Source organism: Mustela lutreola, chromosome 14 (genome assembly GCF_030435805.1).
Source record: "Mustela lutreola isolate mMusLut2 chromosome 14, mMusLut2.pri, whole genome shotgun sequence".
Lineage (NCBI taxonomy): Eukaryota > Metazoa > Chordata > Mammalia > Carnivora > Mustelidae > Mustela > Mustela lutreola.
The window spans coordinates 47,573,405-47,595,645 of NC_081303.1; the positions used below are offsets into that span (position 1 = coordinate 47,573,405).

The 22,241-nt window shown below is 52.4% G+C and overlaps 1 protein-coding gene across 7 annotated transcripts in view; it reads left to right on the forward strand.

Annotated features, from left to right (window-relative positions):
* NAV1 (neuron navigator 1) overlaps positions 1 to 22,241 on the forward strand; it is a 254,837-nt gene that overhangs the window by 131,878 nt on the left and 100,718 nt on the right. The window lies entirely within an intron of this gene.

Consider the following 22,241-nt stretch of genomic DNA (forward strand, 5'->3'; position numbering starts at 1 on the left):
ATTCCCATGGCATCAAGGACTTCTGGGAAAAGTGAGGTCTTTTGAGGAATATGCTGAATGAGGGTGTAAGAAAGGTTATTAGAAGTGATAACATTAGATATTGGACGTGAGATGTTAGACATGGTAATATTTCCCAGATAAAGGATTTCCACATGAAACATGAGCACCGTAGAACCAGGCCAGAGCTAAAACTTCACCCCCTGCGGTATTTCCATCGTGCCCACTGTTCAAAACCAGGGAACCCTTTCTGTGGGCTTTTCACTCAGGGAAAGAGGCTCAGATATCACACAATTATCACTGACACCCGCCCCGATAGAAAATAATTATTCAGGGGATTCCAAGAGCCAACATAATTAGTCCAATTAATCTCTAGCGATGAATTATTCTGTCCGATAATCGTCTTCGGAAGCAAAGGATTCATTAGCATCTCCGGCTGACAGCAGGGAGTCAAATGCCCTTTTATCTCTCTTGCCTGTCCCTGACATGATGGAATGAAAGTGGCTCTCACTTTGATAAATTCTACATCCATTAACAAGGAGGCTGGTTAGGGGAGTAGCAGAGGCTGGGACCTGGATTGCTAGATGAATCCACCTTCTTAACTATGACCTTGAGTTGAAGGCCTCAGTTTACCCAATGGAAACATGGGGAGAATTGATTCCTAAAGTCATGTGATCATCTGACACGTTCACCGGGTCTCATCATGGGCTTCCCAGAAGCAGTTAATCCAACTCACCCACTGAAAGAACGGGCCCTTCTCTGTGAAAGCATTCTCAAGGAATTCTAAGGCAGAAGTCCTCCTCCTCCTTTGTTGGAACTGACTTTACATAATTTAGTGTCTTGAACTTGCTAAGTGGAGGGGGGCTGATGGCGAGACTCCTCAGTGGAGCCCAGGGAGGGGAGCTCTGCCTGCTGAACATATCTTTCTTTCTTTCTTTAAGATTTTATTTAGTTATTTGAGAGAGGGAGAGAGCACGAGTGGGGCTGGAGTGCATGGCAGAGGGAGAGAGAGAAGCAGACTCCATGCTGAGCAGGGAGCCTGACTTGGGGCTCGATCCCATGACCTTGGGATCGTGACCTGAGCCAAAGGCAGATGCTTAACCCACTGAGCCTCCCAGGGGCCCCTGAACTTACCCTTCTGATCAGAATCCCAACCCAAATTTGGAGAGAGGTATGAATGGTCATGGGAGTGTGTTGGAAACTCAGAACAGGTGGGTGGGGGTTCTGCCCCGAGGGTCTGTACAATACACCTGGCCTGTTCATATCCCAGTGCTGGGCTCCACCTCAGTGCTGCTTAGCTTTTCTGGTCTCAGACTCCCTCCCCAGAGAAATGAACATCACACATGGGTACAAGATCCTGCATATAATTTCAGGGAGTTCCTGGACCCTCGGGTCCAGGCCTTGCATGATTAGCTCCAGATACTCAAATACTTGGATTGTGCCCTCAAGGAACTTAAAATCTAGGGAGTGGGGAGCAGGGAGAGGGAGTCATTAACAGTGACAGTATTTAACAATATTATACCATTAGGAAAGCCTGGGTGGCTCAGACAAGCAAGGGTCAGACTGTCAGTTTCGACTCAGGTCATGGTCTCAGGTCCTGAGATTGAGCCTCATGTGGGGCTCCATGCTCTGCAAAAGCCTGGGGTCTGCTGGAGGTTCTTTCCCCCTCCAACCCCCAGCCCCGACCCCCACCACATGCTCATGTGCTCTCTCTCAAATACATAACATCTTAAAACAAACAATACTATACATCAGAAAAGGGTTGGCATACTGTGGGATCAGCCTTGGCATTACTGACATTTTGGATCATTCCTCATTGCTGGGGGCTATCCTGTGCATCGCCACATGTGGGATCACATCCCTATAGCCTCTGTGGGGGTAATACCGCATCCTAGGTCATGACAATGAGCAGTGTCTCCAGATAATTCCATATGCGTCCTGGTGGGCACCGTCACCCCCAGTTGAGAACCTCTGTGGTACAGGCACAAGCACTGGCTCGGCTCCGGTGGAAAGTGATTCAGTCTGGGTGGGGTCATCAGAAAAGGTTCCTTGAGAGAAAGGCTGGGGGACCAAACCTCCTTGCCCGCCAGCACTTACCCCTAGAGCCTAGCCCAGTGCTTGGTACAAAACAGATGATCAGACTATGCTCACTGAATGGTGAATGAGGAAGGATGGGGCACACACAGGATAGAGAGGCCACAAGATATTTCAGGCTTAAAGACTAGTACGGAGCCAAGGCACAGCCCAAAAGAATCGTAGGCAGCCCAGGCCCTAGCTCCTGGCTAAGGAACAGGGCTCAGTCTTGTGCAGCTCTGCTGTAGGAAACTATGGAATCCCCTTTTCTGGAGATCTTGAGAAAAGAAGTGGGTAAGCCAGCTGTAAATACAGTTCTGCCTGTGAATTATAAAACCTCTGCTAATTGATCTCAGCACTCCTTCCTGGTAAACTTGGACTTGACTGTGGAATATATCTGGATACAATCCTCCAAAAGTTACTACCATCCTTTGGAGTTGGAGCACCAGATGTCACCTGTTTTCTTCCCTCCCTGGCTGTGGTCCAGGGGCCTTATGTCAGGACTGGGGAATGGCGTTGTGCCTGAAGCCAGCCCACAGGGGAGCACACCAGCTCCTCTTGGCCAGGAATCCTACTTGTGTGTCATTTACTCTCCGGGGCTGTGTCTCCTTTCCCTGTACTCGCCCCCCGACTTTTTCTCAGAGCTGCTCTGTGACTGTGTCTTCTTTTCTTCCTGCCATTTGAGCATTTACTCATTCATTCACAAAATTTCATGAGCCTGGGTTACATACATTTGAGATACAGCAAAGGACAGCTAGGCAACTAACTACATTACGGCGTGGCGAGTGCCATGTCCTGTATTGGGGGATGCGGGGTGCCCTAGGAGCCCAGAGGAACCTCGTCTAAGAGCTGGCCGAGTGAGGCTTGTTGGCATCCTTCTAGGAAAGCCGGAGCTGAGGTGACTGAGAACTCCAGCTTTACGAGTCTGGGATGGTCCATTTTATTATAGTTTTTTCAATGTGTGTTAAAGAGTTCTGTGTCCAGTAAAATATATACGTCTGCCTGCCCAGGGAAAAATCACTGAGGCTCCCTGGTAATAGGAGTTTGTAATGGCCTAGAAAATGCAGGAAAACCTTTAGAGTGAGTTTCTGATCTCCATTAAAAGCGTTTATGGTGTCAGGGGAGCCATTTCTCTCTGATTTGTGTCTGACGGGGGAGAACCGAGTCTGAGGGAGCAGGACAAAGGCCTGCGTATGAGACTGGACAGGTGTTCACTGGGCACACCGTGAGGCACAGGCTGTCTGAAAGGCCACCTGCACGGAGGGGCGGGCACAGGGCCCTGGATCTGTGCCTGCAGAAGTAAGAATGCAGAGAGGCAGGCCAGAGACTCAGAATCGGGACAGACTGGGCGTGGGGACAAGAGGTTTCCTCCTTCCCATCTAGGAGCCCAAGAGGCCCACGAGACAGGATAGGTGTGGCAGGTGGGTGGAACAGAGGATGCGCCAGCTGACTGCATGCCCAGGGAATGAATTGGTGCAGCGGGCTTTATGTAGAACCTACTCGATCCCAGGCACTGTGTTCTCCCTGGAGGCAGATAGATGTGTCAAGAAGTCTGGGCAGTAGTGGGATATAGAGGCTGTGCTAGAAACCTGTGGCAGGATCCAGCAGGGACCTAAGACAGGACTAGTGATTCCTACCTGAGGGGAGGGGGCCAGGCTGTAGGCAAGTGCACGTTCTCCAGGGGACAAAGGTACTCACTCCATCAGCCCGACATTTCCCAGGCACCTGATGTGTCCTGTCCAGTGCTGTTGGGATTGAAGTAGGGTTACATATGTAGTGTCGTGTCTAGTGGGGGAGACAGGACCAGCATGCCCTGGGAGTTGTTATTATAAAAGTAGGACATGTGCCTTGGCAGGACTGGCTCAGACACCAGATGTGTTAGCTGAAGAAGTGATCACTGGGATGGCTTGGGGAGGTGTCTTGGAGGAGGTAGGTCTTGAAGTGGACATTGAGGCATGGGTGGAAGTCACCCCAGTGGGGAAGGCCCTCTCAATGGGAGCAGTTGGAGGGATGGAGCAAGCAAAGGTGCAGTGATGGGAGACCGCAGAGATCTTCCTGAACAAGGGGACGAAATCTGGACGGAAGTAATGACGATCGGATGGAAGAATTAGGGTAGAGGGCCTCGAACGGCAAATCAGCGATTCGGATGTCATCTGAGGGACACGCAAGTCTCATGTCGCAGAGGCCCACAGTGGTGTGGATGGCAGGCTCTGGTACTCCTTGGACTGAGGGATGGGGGAAGGGTCTGTCCGAAGCCACCTGAGCCATCTCCCAGCCTCCAGCCACAGCTTGGCACTCCAGTACAAAATTCTCTTCCCAGCATGACCCCTGGTTTGGCTTTCTGGTGGGGGAGGGAACATGCACAGACATCAATCCAGTCACATCTGCTTACCCCCGTCCCCAGGCGCGCCCATCCGGGTCTCCGGGAGTGAGCACATCCTTGGCCAGCTGTTCCCATGGCAACCGCCCTCAGCACGGAGCACAGAGCTGGAGGAGAGCAGCCCCCGAATCATCACTGGGGGCTCACCCCGTTAGGACTAGGGGCCCAGGGGAGCTTCCCCCTGTAACGGAGAGTGGGAGCAATGACCAAGTAACCTTGAGGGCCAGAGGATCCCATCTGTCAACCAACTGCTGGCTGCTGGGGGGCGCTGGAGCTCAGCATGTGCAGCTGAATCCGTCTCTCTCTCTGACCCTTCTTCTGAGGCTGGGGTGCCCCTCTGTGTCCTCTGTCTCATGAAAGATGGATGACCCCTGGGAGGGTTGGGGGCAGGGGTCAACAGCTGCCTGGGTCTCTTTCCCTGAGATGGGCTGGGGATCATTTGCAGTCGTGGCAGGATGAGCTGGGTCTCAGCGCCCCAGGACGATCACCTCGGTCGGCAGTATGTCCCCAAGAATAGGTACATCCTCTGGATAAAAGTTAGAAGCTAATCAGGAGAGCCATAAATGGCCAGGCGATTTATCTCTGGGCTCTGTTCTGTTAGGTTGCTTTCTCATTGAAAAATCTGTGATGGGTGAGACCAGTCGCCCAAGTGACTCATGGGAATGAGCCCTAGAATCAGAGAAGATGGGTTCTCGTCCCAGCCCTGCTGCTTCCCGGCTAAGGCCAAGAGCAGATTGCTTGTCAGTCTCTACAGCTGCAAAATGGGTCCTCGGAGTGCCTCCCTCGCAGGGTGTTATGGGGCTTAAATGACATAGGAGTGTGAAGGGCTGGCACACAGTAGGCATTTCATAAGTGTTAATTTGCCTTCTTGCCTCCAGACAGGGGCAGAGGATATGCATTTGGCCAAAGGGGTCTATGGATTTCCAAGAGTCGGCCGGCCAGGCCCTAAGTACTCATTTTTCTTGTCCATTTTCCCTGGAAACCTGGCTGAGTCCCAGTTCTAAATTTCCCCCAGGCCAGCCTCCTCTATGCTCAGGCCTCTCCTGCTCCAGCCTCCATGTGTTCAGTTGAGCAGCAGAAGGCAGCTGGCTTTCCCGTGCTCCCCTAGGACATTCTTGCGGCACCGTCCTCCCCAGGGGCTCACCCACACAGGCTCCCACTGCCTCTGTGCCCCGAGTGCAGGCAGGTCACTGCCCGGGCTGCGTCCTCCCCAGGCCCTGCTTCCAGCCCCGAGAACTTGCTGCAGGCAGGCTGGCCCTCCCCCTCCTCACCCTTCCAGCTGTGTGTGGCTCCTGGTCCAAGATGGGCGTCACTTGCATACAGAGTGGAGTTTTTCCCTCTTGTGCCTTCTCTGCCCTTCTTTCGGAGGGCTCCTGCAGGAAGAAGCAGGAGTGCTGGGTTTTTCTAAGGATCCTAGCACATAGGCCAGGTGGGCTGGTGGGGAGGGGGCTCCAGCTCCACACTGGATGGATTTGTTGTCACTGAACTTAGATGTGGCTTTGTAGCTTGTCAGACTTGGAAATCTCCAAGGGAGATGTTTTTGCCCTGGGAATTCAGCTCCATGCAAACAGTGACCAGTCCTTAGTCCCTTGGTGGCTGCAGCGCAGGGCCTGGGCCCGTGGGTTGTATGCAGGCCCTGCTGGGCTTGGGCGAGGGCTGAGCCTGGGTGCTTCGTCCTGCCCCTCCCTGGGCTTCATTTCAGTATGGGTCCCACGCTCTCCAGAGGGACCCCAGCCCTGACATGCTACCCCACCGGACCTTCTGGAGAAGAATGCCCAGTCCTTAAGCTCTGCTCACTTCCCTTCTCTTTTCACATCCTTTCTCCTGCTTTCGCAAGTGTGGGAATGGGGTTGATTTTTTTTTTCTCTCTCGGAAGGGGAAACTGAGGCCCAGAAGGGCTGAGCAGTTTGCTGCCGGGTGCCAGGACATGCTGGGTCTGGGACCCGGGGGCCTTGGCTTCCAGCCTGGTGCTTGGGCTCTGAAGGCCCTTCCCTTCAAAATGTGTGGGGGACCCTTTGGCTTCTCCAGTGAGAAGCCAGCTAGCAGGGACAGGACAGGGTCAGGAGGAGTTCGGATGGGAGCCTCCAGTCCCCCACATATGTTCCCCACAAAGGGGGGAAGGTGGGAGGGCAGGAGGAGGGGGTGGTGCCAGAGCCCTCCTTGTGGCCACAGCTGGTTCCCAGGCTCCTGCACTGGTGTTGGACAGGCCAGGGGAGGATTCTGAGTGATCTGATGAAGCAGCCGAGCAGAGCCCTTGGTCTTGGCAAGCGGACCACACAACCTGCCTGCCAGATGCTCTAGGAAGGTTCTTCCGAGGCCAGAAGACCTGCAGGTTCCAGAGCTGGGACAAAGCCCAGTGGGGAGAAAGGGCTCCCTCGAGGAAGTGTCAGGCAGGAGCAGTGACTGCCAGTGAGGCCCGGCCTGGCTGGCAGCCCCGAGGCTTGGAGGCAGAGGAACGCTGACCTGGCCTGCCGCCCGGCCCTCCCTGTCTCCTGGCAGTCCTGCTGCTCATTCATTCCGCAGCCCGAAGGACGGGCCTCTTCCTGCGAGTGTGAGGAGTGCAGGTCCAGCGTGTCAGTCAGGAAGGGCCTCCTGGGGTCTGGCAATACTGTCTCGGTTGTCATTGATCATATATTTGGGGAAAAGCACGGACTTCAGAGTCAGACGTGGGTTCACATGCTAACTGTACCGCTCACGCAAGCTGTGGACCTTAGGAAGTTAACTGGCCTCTCTGAGCCATACGCCTATCAAACAGGGGTAATTATACCTACCCCGTCATGACTGTTGTGTTAAAAGATGAAATGTATAGTCATGCCCCCAAATCCACAGGGGACATGACCCAGGACCCCCAGGGATGCCTGTAACTCAGACAGTAACCCTGTATCCACTAGGTTTTTTCTGTTGGATACAGACCTCAGATAGAGTTCCATGGCTCAGTTGAGCCCAGTGAGAAATTAACCGTAATAATTCCAGTGAAATAGAATAGTTCAACAATATACTGTAGTGAAAGTCACATGAATTAGACTCATTTCACTGGGGCGCCTGGGTGGCTCCATGGGTTAAGCTTCTGCCTTCAGCTCAGGTCATGGTCCCAGGGTCCTGGGATGGAGCTCCACATCGGGCTCCCTGCTCAGTGGGGAGCCTGCTTTTTTCTCTCCCTCTGCCTGCCACTCCCCCTGTTTGGGTACGCTTTCTTCTTCTCCCTCAAATAAAAAATAAAATCTTAAAAAAAAAAAAAAATCATCTCACACTTCTTGTAATGATTCGCGATGATAAAATGCCCTCGTGCTGAGGTGAAGGGCGCTGTGACAGCGTGAGGCTGCTCTTGACCTTCTCACGTACTTGGGAGGGTCACTGACTTCAGGACCGTGGGTAGCTGAAACTGTGGTTCTGTGTGTAGCATCATGGTCGGTATGTGGAAAATACTGAGTGAATACAGTCCCCTTCCCCTCCCGCCTCAGAGAACATTGCCTGCTTTTTAATAACTCTTCAGCAAACCTTTATTAAGTTTCACTGTGGGATTTCTCTGCCTTCTTAATTGGAAGTCCTTAAAGCTAACCTTATTCCTTCTTGCTTCCATTTGTGCCCAAGCCACGGGGGCAGTGCCTTGGCCTCTGTCCAAGCCTGGTCCTTCTAGTGGGTAGTAGGATCATCCTGAAGGTGGGGGGATGGGCGAGCAGCAGATGGGCTGAGCCCGAGGGTCCCCAGTGGGAGGCAGCAAAGGGTCGAGGGCATCCGTGACATAGAAGGCGCTTCCAGAAATGTGACTCCTTCAGGGAGGCTGCCAGCCGGGGCAGATGATGGGTCTTAGATGTGGGAGCAGATGCTCTCCAGGCAGAGGTGGGGCTGGGGAGGAGGGGGGTGTGAGCAGCCCCCTCAGGCAGAGAAACCTCTGCCCACCGACTGGGGCAGCCCTGCATCGCCCACGCACTGTCCCAAACCATCTCGGAGCCAAAGAATTCCTTAAAGCCTGACCTCTACCTCCTCCAGCCCCAGCCTGGCTCTGAAATCAACAAGCCGTGTTGTCGTCACCGAGTCATTGCTACTCTGCTGGGCCTCAGTTTCTTCTTCTGTTCAGTGACTTCTGAGGCTCAGGCCTGCTCGGATGTTTGAGGAGCATTCACGCCAGCCGTTTTCTAGGCTTGCGGCCGGGGCAGTCTACACGGGCACATACACAGGCTGGCCAGACCAGGTGCCCTGCACATGTGCTCTGTCTCCCACCACGTGCCACCTTCACCCCAAACCCACACTCCCTCTCCCGTCGTATTGTTTAAAACAGTGAGGGGATGGGGCGCCTGGATGGCTCAGTGGGTTAAAGCCTCTGCCTTTGGCTCAGGTCATGGTCCCAGGGTCCTGGGATCAAGCCCTGCATTGGGCTCTCTGCTCGGCGGGAAACCTGCTTCCTCTCTCTCTCTGCCTGCCTCTCTGCCTACTTGTGATCTCTCAGTCAAATAAATAAATAAAATCTTAAAAAAAAAAAAAAAAAAAAAAAAAAACCACACACAGTGAGGGGAGCATGGCCTGTGTCTAAGGGGTCGTATGCAGATAGGGATGAATGGGCCAAGGCTCTGCCTTCCCAGAGGTCACGGTCTAGTGGGGGAAGAGACAGGAAATCTGAACAGGAACGCTGGGTGGGTTGTATCATTGTATCACTTTATAGGTAAGAGTACTGATGCCCAAGGATTAAGTACCTTGCCCCAGGTCACAGGCTGGTTGGGAGTAACGCTGGCTATGTGGCCCGTGGCCTCCTGCCATCCAACAGCCAGAGGCAGTCCTTTCTCTCTTGTGGCTCGGCCTTGGCTTAGATGACATCACTCCCAAGCTGGGGGCTTGAGCAGGGGCCTGCTCTGTTGCCCCGGGTCCGGCTCACTTCTTCCCTTCATTTGGTTTCTTGGTTTCAGATTATTGGCCACCTCCTCCAGGAGCCCCTCCCTGCTTCTCGAGGCCCACACCCTCTTCACCATTTTCTAATCGGTCCCCAGCGAACAGCAAGGCCCCTGGGCACTGCTGACAACACCTGACCCCCGCATGTGCCCACCAGCTTCCCAGCTGCGGGCTGCCAGAGAACGGGCCCCGCGTGGATGGCTAAGGTGGAGGCCAGCGACTTCCCAGGGTCAGCAGCTGCGTCAAAAGCCACGGTAGTCTATCCATGTGACTTGTCTTCTTGCTGAAGTCCAGCTCCTTTCAGAGGAGTCAGGTGGGACGCACCTCTAGAGCAGAGAGGATGGCAGGGTCTGGGTGGGAGAACTTTGGAGGGTCCCCAGCCCAGAGTTCTGGTGCCGGCAGAGGCGGGACAGGGGCAGGTCTCCCATCAAAAGAGCAGTATCTTCAGAGACAGAGCCCCTGGTCCCTTGGCCATTGGTAGGTCCTGGGAAAGGAGGGAATGTCAAAGATTTGGAGGAGCTAAATGACAAAAGCACAGAGCCAGAGTGTACCCTCCCCTTTGCTACTGATTCTCTTCTGCCACTAACTCAGATCCTGTGCTCTGGCAAGTCTCTGTCTGACCCACTGTCGTCTTCAGCTGCAGGACCCCAGGAACCCAAGATGGGCCCCATCTGTACAGTGGAATTGCCAGACTATGAAGTTCATTAAGAGGAAAACCTCTTAGGAACAGCCAGTGGAAAAAAAAAAAAGAAACAGCCAGTGATAATAGTACAGACCAAGCCCCCTGGGTTCTAGACGTGCTGTCCAGTAGAACTTTCTAGGTGATGGAAATGGTCTCTGTCTCTAGTGCTTATGAGCCAGGGTGACGATGTGGCCATTGAGCACTTGAAATGTGGCTAGGGCAAATGACAAACTGAATTCTAAATTTTATTTAATTTTAATTAATTAAATATAGAAGATGTTCAACTTCATTAGTCATTAGGGAAATGCAAATTAAATCTGCAGTGATTTACACTTCACACCCATTTGGATGGCCATAATAATAATTTAAAAAAAAAACAGATAATAACACATGTCAGAGAGTATGTGGAGAGATCAGAACCCTCACATGACTGGTGGGAATGTGCAATGGGGTAGCCACTTTGGGTTTTTTTGGTTGCTGTTTTGTTGTTGTTGTTTTAAGGTTTTTTTTTTTTTTTTTTTTTTTTTAGATTTTATTTTTAAGTAGTCTCTGCACCCAATGTGGGATTCAAACCCACAACCCGAGACCAAGAATCTCTGTGGAACCAGCCAGGCGCCCCAAAGGCAGCCACTTTGGAAAACAGTCCAGCAGATACTCAGAATGTTAAACACAGAGTTACCGTGTGACCCAGTGTTGCACTCCTGGGCATATATCCAAGAGAAATGAAAAAGTATGTCCATATAAAGACTTGTGTATGAATGTTGATAGTAGCTTTATTCATAAAATAGGCCAAACGTGGAAATGACCCAAATGCCCATCAAATGATGAATGGATGAATAAAATATGGTATATCCAAGCAGTAGAAAGTTATTCAGCCGTGAAAAGGAATGACATAGTGATACTTGAGACAACATGAATGAACGTTGAAAGCATCGCACTAAGAAGCCAGTCACAAAAGGCCAATGTCCATGATTAGATTTATATGAGATGTCCAGAACTAGCAAATCTGTGGAGACAGAAAATAGAGATCAGTAGTTGCCAGGGGCTAGGGCCGGAGCTGGGGGTAGTAGTGAGTGCTTGCTAATGGGCACGGAGGTTCTTTGAGGGGGTGTTAATAAAAATATTCTGGAAATAGGGGATGGTGATGGTTGCGCAACTTTTCAAATGTGCTAAGAACCAGTGGACTGTACTTTATTTTTTTATTTTTTGGTTTATGTTTTTAAATATTTTATTCCTTTATTTGTGAGAGAGAGAGAGTGAGCGAGCACAGGGAGAAGGGCCAGAGGAAGAGAGACTCTCAGGCAGACTCTGCACGGAGCACGGAGCCCAACGTGGGGCTCGATCCCAGGACCCCAAGATCATGACCTGAGCCGAAATCAAGACAGATGGTCAACCCACTGAGCTACCCAGGCGCCCCCGAATTGTTGAAAGGGGTGACTGTTGTGTGACTTACATCTCTGTCTACGTATTTGTGTATCTCGATACGCATTTGTGGCTTTGGGCTGCGGTCTTGAGTTAAAGAGTCCGATTATCCGGGTCCAATTCTGGCTTCACCATTCACAGCTGTTTCACCTTAGGCAGCTTACTTAACCTCTCTGGGCTTCATGCTTCTCAACAGCAAAACTGAGTTACTAACAGGACTGCTCTCCAGGGCTGTAATGGAGATTACATGGGCTGATATTCATGAAGCTTCCAGACCACTGTGTGGCACATGGCCCTGTGGAGGAGTTAGCGATACTGATATCACTAGTTCACAGTCAGAAACCACCCGGGCCTAGCCCCAAGCCCTCAGCCCCCAGCCCTTTCCCTCGCTTCCTTTCCCCTCTCTGCTTTCTCTGCTGCGTAAACTGTGGCTCTAAGAACCACTCCCCGCTCCCAGCAGCAGCGTCACTGGAGCCGGGCGTCCCATATAGGGTCTGGGCAGCATCACTGCTGGAAAACATTGCCAGTGAGTCTTGAGGTCCACCGGGCAGGAGAGGCAGGTGTCTCCTGCTGAGGCACGCAGCTAATTTTCTGCAGGAGGCCTGCCCTCTCGAGCTGAGCCCAGCATCCAGGTCTCTAAAGGAGAGAAGATTGAATATGTTCATAAATCTTCTCTCTGATCCCATAACCTAACATTTGGAGGGACATGGGGTGGGGAAGAGGAGATGACGGAATTCTCCCAGCAGCACGCCTTCCTTACAGGTGTTCAGGCAGACATCCCCTCCTTGGTCCCCGGCCCCCAGCCTTGACTCACCTCCACTGGTCCTTACCTAAAGCAGTATCGCGGCTGGATGGTACGAAGTGGCTGTGAGGTGTTGCTTTCCCTTGGAGCTTTAATGCTCACTCTCCACGTTCTCCTCCAAAGGCTGCCCTTGCTCACCAGCTAAGCAAGCCTGAACTGGCCTGACCCTGGCAGCCTTGTGGAGCTGCCCTCTGACTCCCTCCCTCCCTCCTTCTCACCGCAGAGGGAGGCTGCTACATCCCCCAATCCCCCACCCCAGAAAGAGCCAGGTTGAGCATGGGTGGGGGGGGGTATGGCGGGGGTGGCTCTCTTTCCTCCTCATCAGGCAAGCTTCCCGCCTCTGGGACATTGCAGAGGAGTGGAGGGAGACCTCCAGAGCACAGATCTGAACCTTCATCCACTCTCCACAGGCAGCCTTTCGTCTGCTGGGCATTGGAGCAGAAGGGCCTGTTGGAGTCTCTCTTAGACTTTGGCTCTGGATCTGAGATTGCCAAGTGGAACCCACAGGTCCCCAGACACCCCTTCCAAACCCTCTGCACACAGAGGGCTGACTGGCTCACCCCAGAGGCCAGGCACTGCTCTCTCTCCCCATGAGTAGGACAAGCTCCCCAAAGTAGATACTGCAAACTCTTGGCTCTTTTCCAAGAATGTTAGTACAACCCAGGCACCAAGGCCTGGGGTCGGGGGAAGGACGCCGGCCCTGGGAGTGCAGAGCCTGGGAGGAAAGGAGGTGTCCTAAGCATCAGGCAGAGGGAAAAGACCCTTCCTGCGGCAGCCCAGGCTGCCCAGAAACTGCAGCCACCGCTGCCTCTCAAAAGCCTGAGAATGAGACAGCTGCTCTTCTGCAGTACTGCGGCATCCTCAAGACCACGGCTGGCTGAAGGCTAGCAGCGCCCTCTTGTGGTGATACTCCGCAGCAGCGACCGGAGCAGCAGGACAGCCGTGGCTCCTGGGTGGCCCGGAGATGGAGGAGTGGGCTTTCCCAGAAAACAGTAGACGTGTGCCAGGGAGTAAACTTGGTCTGAAGGCCCAGGACACAGCCCAGTGGCCTGGCATCAGGAAATGAGCCCCGTTTTGTGAAGGACATACTGTTCTGGTGGTGTGCAACAAGATGTCAGAATTGTTCAAAATGGGACCTTCTGGGGGCGCCTGCAGGGCTCATTCAGCTAAGCGTCTGACTCCTGATTTCAGCTCAGGTCATGTGTTCAGGGCCATGCGATAGAGTGGGAGAAGCAGACTCCCCGCTGAGCAGGGAGCCTGATACCGGGCTTGATCCCAGGACCCCAGGATCATGACCTGAGCTGAAGGCAGACAACCAGCCGACTGAGCCACCCAGCTGTCCCAGTAAATAAAAGCTTTAAAAAGAACAGTGACTTTCTTTATCATCCATATTGGGGGCTTGCAAAGAGGCAGATTCCTGGCTCTAACTCAGCCTTCTGAGTCATAATCACCAGGGATGACACTCACACCAGCATCTGTAACACATTCTGGGAGAAAGGATGTTTATATGGATTCAGCCAACTACAAAGCTATAGAACCAGATGGTCAAAGCTGGTCAGGGGCCTTGGGTATCCCCTACCCCAACTCCCTTATTATTATTATTAATATTTTTTTTTAGAGAGGGGTGAGAAGAGGCAGAGGGAGAAAGAATCTTTTTTTTTTTTTTTTTTAAGATTTTATTTATTTATTTGACAGACAGAGATCACAAGTAGACAGAGGTGCAGGCAGAGAGAGAGGAGGAAGCAGGCTCCCTGCCAGGCAGAGAGCCTGGCGTGGGGCTTGATCCCAGGGCCCTGGGGTCATGACCCGAGCCGAAGGCAGAGGCCTTAACCCACTGAGCCACCCAGGCGCCCCGAGAGAAAGAGAATCTTAAGCAGGCTTCACACCCAGAGCAGAGCTGACATGGGACTCAATCTCAGGACTCTGAGATCATGACCTGAGCCAAAATCAAGAGTCAGATTCTTAACCGACCAAGCCTCCCAGGTGCCCGCCTTCAATTCCGTTATTTTATAGATAGGAAACGGGCCCAGAGAGGGGAAGTCATTTAATCCAAGACCCCACAGTTAATTAGTGTGTACCCTCGGGAAAGCAACCTGCCCCTGCTGCCTTGTTCCCCTGTCCCCCTGCCTCCCCGCTCCTCTTAGCCCAGTGCCCAGGAGAGACACATTGCTGAGGCTGTCTGATCCCAGCCTTCTGACTCAATCAAAATCAGAACTCTAGGTGATCTGGAGAGACACCAGCCTGGCAATCCCAGGCAAGGGTTGGATCACGCGTGCCCTCCTCTCTGGCCCCAGATTTCTCTTCTGTCTCCAGCTTTGCCTTGCTTTGCCTCCCATCCATGTGGCCAATAAGTTGTTTCCCGAGTCCTGGCTCTTTCTAGGTATTTTGCCCCCACGCAGCTCCCTGTAGGAGGGTTACAAACACTTGGCTCCAGCTTGGTTCACACGCTGGTTGGGAGGATTCAGGATTCTCTGGGGCAAGGATGAATCTCCCCGGGAGCTCCTCCAGGGAGCAGGAGCACTCCGTAACCAGAAGTGTGTGATTTGTCACGCCGCAGGGTTCTGTGACAACCGCCTCTGACAATATTGTGACTCACGTGGGGGGATGAATGAAATGACAGAATCAGGAACAGAATAAAACGTCCCCCGCCTGCTTACTCCATGGAAGGGGGGGGTGCCTCGTGCATGGAGGCCCACCCAGTGCTCTCGCTAGGGCCTCCAGCTCATCAGATGGTGAGGACAGGGTGGAGGCAGGAGGTGGAACTGTAGGAGACGTCTTTTGCTCTGCCTGAGCTCAGAGGAGATTAGTGGGCTGGCTCACCTGTCCCCTTCCGCGCCTGCTCCAGCCGCACTGGGGGACGGAGCCTTCCAACACTCAAGATTAGGAGTCCATCCCGCATCTTGTGCAAGAACCTGCAGGACCCACCCAGCGCAACTTCTGAGCAGGCGGTAGAGACCTGGAGGGCTGAGGACTCCCCGGAGGTGGGTCCCTGTCGCCTCCTTTGGCCGGACCTTGAAGGTGTGCATCCTTGAGTAGAGGACAGAGATAAAAATGATGCCAAAGCCATCTGACTCGTGGGAAACACAAAATGTCAACCACAGATACTAGTTGTGATGTGGTCCACTGCTAAGCATCCTTTGTGGTCGTTTGGGGAAGGCAGCCCACTGGCTAGGGCTGGTGTTTGTGTTTGTAACAGCTTTTATTGTAGTGGTATTTGACCCATGTGTACTAGGAGCCCAAGCTGCCAGGTTCTTGAGTTCAGAGAAGACTTGGATGCCACCCTTGGGATCTAATAGGGTCAGGAGAGATTTTTTGTTTTCTCCTTGAGAGTGATTGAGAGAGAGAGAGACAGACAGAGTGTGTGTGTGTGTATGTGTGTGTGTGTGTGATGCTAGATTCTTCCTTCTGCAGGTCTTTTGGTCTAGCCTGGATATCTGCGTGTATCTATGATCAGACCATTCCAAACAGTTATTTACGTTGTTTGTTTTTAAAGACTTATTTATTAATTTTGAGAGAGAGAGTGAGTGCGAGCAGGGGAAGGGGCAGAGGCAGAGGGAGAGAGAATCTCAAGCAAACTCCCCACTTGATCTCATGACCCTGAGATCATGACCTGAGTAGAAGTCAAGAGTCCCATGTTCAACTGACCAAGGCATCCAGGTGCTCCGCCGTAATTTACATTTTGATCAACCCCTTTGGGGACTCCTCCGTGCCTCTCGTCCCCAGCCCACAGCCCAGCAAGGAGACAGAGTGCTGGGGTGCAAAGGGCCCCGGGCCAGGGCACACCTGCCCTGCTCTTCCCCACCTGGGAGATATTGGCCACGCCTTTCCCTCTCTGGGCCTGAGTGAGGTGTCGTTTTTCCCGCATCTATAAAATGAGAGGGCACATGAGTCTCCTGAGCTCTGAAATGCCGTGACTTGAAAACGTTCTTGCCCTGAGTCACTTCCATTTCTCCTGTTGCTTCTCGTGGAGCCCAGCCGCTGACAGCAGAAGCCAGTGGAGAAGTCAGCCGAGAACCCAGTCCTCTGTGGCCTCTGCCCTGGGCAAAACTACTAATGTGGTTTCTGAAACCTTGGTGGAAGTAATTAAGATTTCAGCAGTCAGTTACCACAGTTTACTTAATTGTCAGCTAATAATTAAAATTGTACAGAACTTGGGTAGATTTGACTGCTGGGTGATGGATTCCCGGGAGTCCCCCTTCCTCTGCTTCCTCCCTCAATCTGGTGGGGTTATTACCCTGCGCTGGAGACCCCCATCACTTCCTACATCAGATTTCAGACTTGCTGGCCAGGGAGGGCCCAGCCTCTCCCACGGCAGAGCCGGGGTCCCGGGAAGCAGGATTGAAGGCGGAACGTCGCTACGGTCGGTGCAGGGCTGTCCTCAGACCTGATGACTTGAAGACGAGGTTCTGTTTCCACCTCATCTGCTCCCTGCCTCCAAGGATGAGGGCCTCCCCCGGCCCGAGCAAGGGCCCAGAGGAGGGTGGAGCGTCCTCTGGAACTGCACTGCTCACCTGCAAACGAAAGAACCCAGAAGCCAGTCCAGCCCCGGTACGAGTGTGTACCCTTGGCTCACCTGCCCCTGTGTACCTTCTGATGAACAAGACCTGCCGTTTATAGAGCACCTACTGTGTGCCAACCGCTGTGCGGAGCATGTGCAAACAGGAATAAGCACCGTCACCCTCACCACAACCCTCCCGGGGGAGGGGCACCATTATTCTCCCCATTTTGCAGAGGGGAAAACTGCAGCAAGCTGAGGTGCCTTGTGCAAGCTCAGACACAGCGAGAAAAGGACAGCGCAGGATCCGAAATGTCTTTCTGACTCAAAGACCTATGTTCTTGCTAGAACACTGCCCCGTCTGTTCTTGCCCCCATATCTCCATTTCTTGGTTAGTTCCTAGTCTAGTTCAAGTTCATAGTCTTGCCTTCCTAGCCTAGTTCAAGGTCATAGTCTTGTCTTCCTAGTCTAATTCAAGTTTATCATAGTCTTCCCTCCCCGGGGAAGCTTGTTTTCCTGATTGGCAACTCACTGCACAGAGCTTCCTCCTGATGAACTAGCCACACCTCTTGGTGCACATGTCTGCAGAACCGCAGACTTGCACATGTGTGATTCTCTCTCTCTCTCTCTCTCTCTCTTTTTTTTTTTTAAGATTTTTTTATTATTTGAGAGTGAGCAAGGAGAGAGAGAGAGCACGAGTGCCTTGAGGGGCAGAGGGAGAAGCAGACGCCCCACCAAGCAGGGAGCCCAATGCGGGGCTTAATCCCGGGACCCTGAGACTGTGACCTGAGCCAAAGGCAGGCACTTAACTGGCTGAGCCTCCCCAGACACCCACTCCGTGTGATTCTAATGGTTTGCACAAACTACTGGCCGGACCCCAAGTAGGTGTGTACGTCCGGAGGCATTTGTGTACTTCAGGGCAGTCTATTGTAGTGGAAAGAACAGGAGCTTTGGGGGCGCCTGGGTGGCTCAGTGGTTTAGGCCGCTGCCTTCGGCTCAGGTCATGATCTCAGGGTGCTGGGATCGAGTCCCACATCGGGCTCTCTGCTCAGCGGGGAGCCTGCTTCCCTCTGTCTCTCTCTGTCTGCCTCTCCATCTACTTGTGATTTCTCTCTGTCAAATAAATAAATAAATAAAATCTTTAAAAAAAAAAAAAAAAGAACAGGAGCTTTGGAGTCCACAGATGGGAAAACTGCTTGGGGTCATGCCCACCGTATGATGAGCTTTCAGTAGCGAACGTTATTTGCATATGTGTGTGTGTGTGTGTGTGTGTGTGTGTGTGTGTGTGTGTGGTTTGTTTGACTGCCAGTCCTTCAGCCCCAAGACTTGTTAAGCAGTATGTGCTCTGCAGTCTCATATGAGACAGCAGTGTGTAGAAACACCATCCTGCCTTGCCCAGTGCATGCTGGGAGGGTGATGTTGTTGGTGGCAGCTGTGAGTTACCATGGTGATGGCTGGGTTGGAGGAGGGTCTTGCCCTCTTCTGAGCCAGAGGACGTCACACATCCTCCCTGCTTGCTCCTTTTGCAGGGAAAGGCTTGGAGCAGCAGCCCGGGACAATCTCATGAGCTCCCCCCGTAGACATCCTTGTCATCGTGGAGCTGGCCTTGGTCCAACCCTGCTTCACACACACACACACACACACACACACACACACACACACACGCATGCGCACATACACCCGCCATCCTTGCAGCTGGACCCTATTCTGTAGGTGTTAAGAGCAGGCATACCCAGAGCCTCAGAGTAGGGCTGTGAGGGGTGTTCAGATCCGGACATCAAGGGAGGGGACAGGTATGTTCTCCTGGCCACAGTGTGGGTCCTAACGAGCAAAACCCAAGCTGAGCTGGCCTGGAGAATGCCTTTTTCTCACCTGCACAAAGATGCTTTGTAGGCCAGGAGCCCTGAGTGCATCCCACATGGACGGGTGCTGAGGGAGGGGAGGAACTCCCAGGCCCTCCCTGTCTGCTGTGTCTGTGTTCTCTTCCGGTCCCTAGGCCTCTACTGCAGGCCCAGAGTAGACATTGAGATGTTTTGACACATGGAGATGACCTCTGAGACACCATGACTTACCCAGTAAAGCAAATCATCAAGCTTTGGAGTCATCATCACAAGATGGCGTGTACCTCACCAACCTTCACCCCATCTCTGATCCGCATGGGACATGATGAGGAAGGGGGAAGCTTAGATATGAGTTGGGGGTTCAGAGGTGAATAGTGTGAAGGCAAAGAGTGGGTAAGGGTGAGGGGGTGACTGAATTCTTTTGCAGATGCAACTTTATTCATATTTTCTAGTTATATGTGTAAAGATTTGCCTTGAGGTCATGGATGTGAACATCAAATTGCCCCCCAACCTAGCCAGAGTTTCTGCAGCCTCTTGAGTTCCAGAAGCCTTTCCTGTATGTGCATGTCAGTCCTCTCATCGTGGGGCTACCACTGTACCCCGAGGAAGGTCTCTGTCACCCACAGATGTGGGTGCACAGTCAGACTTCTCAGGAGCCACTACCCTGAGCTGAGCCTTTGAGAAGTAGGCTGGCATCCCCAGGATGAGCACCAGGGGGCAGTGCTGGGGCATGGAGGGAGCTCAGGGGAATAGCCTCTGCTGGAGGGATCCAGGTCACCCTCCAGCAAATCAGAGTCCAACCCAAACTCCTGTGTATGCTTCTAGGCTACACTGCTGGGAGGCCTGGTACCAGACATCATTCCATTAACCTCCAGCTCGTTGCCCCCTCACTGGACCTCAGCCTCCCATCTCTCCTATGACCAGGTTGGATCGGGTCACTTTCAAGGACACTTGTGGCTCTAATTTTTGGCAAGTCTATGAGACTTTAGGGGCATTCCCACCCCACACTACTGACATGGAAACGAGGTAGTGGGATAGAGTGGTCTTGGAGGGAGGAGATACAGGGCACTGTGATCAGTGCAGTGACAAGTAGGAAAGTATACCTCTTTCGGTCACTGCTAGAGCATTAAGATCCAGGTTCCCATACCCACACTCCCCTGCCCCAGGGCCAGGAGCACTAGAGAATACAGAGGGACGCTCCTGGGGCTGGCTACCTTTTGGATTAAATTTTTTTTCCTTAAAAAAGTGGGGGGGGATCGGAGGGGCGCCTGGGTGGCTCAGTGGGTTAAGCCTCTGCCTTCGGCTCAGGTCATGATCTCAGGGTCCTGGGATCAAGCCCCGCATCAGGCTCTCTGCTCAGCAGGGAACCTGCTTCCCCCTCTCTCTCTGCCTCTCTGCCTGCTTGTGGTCTCTGTCTGTCAAATAAATAAATAAAATCTTAAAAAAAAGGGGGGGGGTGTTGGGGCCCCTGAATGGCTCTGTCATTAAGCATTTGCCTTCCGCTTAGGTCCTGAGCCCCTCATTGGGCTCCCTGCACTTCAGGGAGCCTGCTTCTCCCTCTCCCACTCCCCCTGCTTGTGTTTCCGCTCTTGCTTTGTCTCTCTCTTTCAAATAAATAAATAAAATATATTTTTAAAAGATTTTATTTATTTATTTGACAGACCGAGGTCACAAGTAGGCAGAGAGGCAGGCGGCTGGGGGCAGGGGGACACAGCAGAAAGCCTGATGCGGGGCTCGATCCTAGGACCCTGGGACCATGACCCAAGCTGAAGGCAGAGGCTTTAACCCACTGAGCCACCCAGGCGCCCCCAAATAAATAAAATCTTAAAAAAGAAAGAAGATTTTTTTAAAAAAGACATCTTCCTAAAGGGACATATATCTATCCATTCTTTTTTTTTTTTTTTTTTTTTTTTTTTTTTTTTAGATTTTATTTATTTGAGAGAGGGAGAGAGTGCTCGAGTTAGGGAGGGGCAGAGGGCGAGCGAGAGAGAATCCCGGGCAGACTCACGCCCAATGCAGGCCCAAGACCATGACCCAAGCCGAAACCAAGAGTCGAACACTCAGCCGGCAGAGCCACCCCCACGCACCCCTATCCATGCCTTTTAAATTTTTTTATTTTTATTTTTTAAAAGATTTTATTTATTTGACAGACAGAGATCACAAGTAGGCAGAGAGGCAGGCAGAGAGAGAAGGGTCGGTGTGGCGGGGGGCGGGGAGCAGGCTCCCTGCTGAGCAGAGAGCCTGATGTGGGGCTCCATCCCAGAACCCTGGGATCATGACCTGAGCTGAAGACAGAGGCTTTAATCCACTGAGCTACCCAAGTGCCCCTATCCAATGTATTTCTTGACAGATTTTTTGTGGTAGCATCCATCTATTGTTGAAATGTTCGCTGAGCACCTACTGTGTGCCATCACTGTATGCCTGTGATGCAGTAGACATGCCCCGTGATACATCACCAGAAATACTACTTTCTTCCCTGGCTTGACTTGGCTCTGTGCTGCGTGCTAGGTGTGTGGCCTTGGGCCGTTTATTTCATCTCTCTGAGTCTTAGTTTTCCCCATCTGTAAAATGGGGACAAGATCACAAATCTCCCGTAAACGTGAGGATTCAACGAGCTCGTACAAGCACAAGGTTGGCATGCACACAAGTCTGAGTAACTCTGGGTCACCTTCCTCTTTGGGACTGCACACCCCTTAGAGTTATGCATGCCTTTGCCAAACCCAATGAAAGAATTGCCTTGGCCAAAAAAAAAAAAAAAAAAAAGAATTGCCTTGGCCCAGGAACCCACATCTTGGCACAGTGTTCTTAGTTCCCCCGTGGGCATTTGGGAACCAAGCCTTAAAAATGTATGTATATACTTTCTGATCCTGTCTGTATTCTATGCCAAGCCATCAGTTAAAGCCACTGAGCGGCTCACAAGGTGACATTTGCCAGGATAAATAGGGATTGGCAGCCACGGAAGTGACGACACTTCTGTGGGACAGAGCTCAGGCACTTGGCATGGAGGCTTGCCACGAGCATGGAAGTCGGCTACATGATGCTGACCATGAGCGAGCCCACCAGCAGCAGCAGCCTCCCGCAGGCTCCCCCAGGGAGAGGAGAGGGGAGAAGGGTCTAGGTGTGGAGCTGGTTCTCCGCAAAGGTGTGGCCTGGCTTCCGGCCCACCCTCCCCAGCACCCGCCACAGGGCCGATGAGACAGAGCAGCCGCTTGCCAGCCAGTCTGGGTATATTCTTGGGGGTACAAGTGCCTCTGAGGGGATTCAGAAATGCTCCCTTTGGTAGCGAAAAGAACCTCATACTCTCCTGAGTCTGTGGGTTAGGGGGGGACCTAGAGGGCACATTGACCAGGGAAGGAACGCAGAGGGTTTGGGGATAGAGAGAAAAGGGAAGTAGCCTGAGAGTCAGGACTCCTGGGGTTTCTCCATTGCTTTGCCATCATCTCCCTGTAGGCCCCTGACTCTCCGTGCAGTGCCTTTTCAGGGAGACATTGGGGGATTTGAGTCCATTCATTGACCTTGGATCCCAAAGTCAAAAGGAAAGCAGGGGCAGGGACAGGTCCTTTTCGTTTTAGTGTCCTCAAGGCCTTCTGAGACCTGGGATAAAGCATGTGTTTGATAAGGTTTACTGGATGAACTGATAGAAGGTTGGAGAAAGTTCTTAAGAG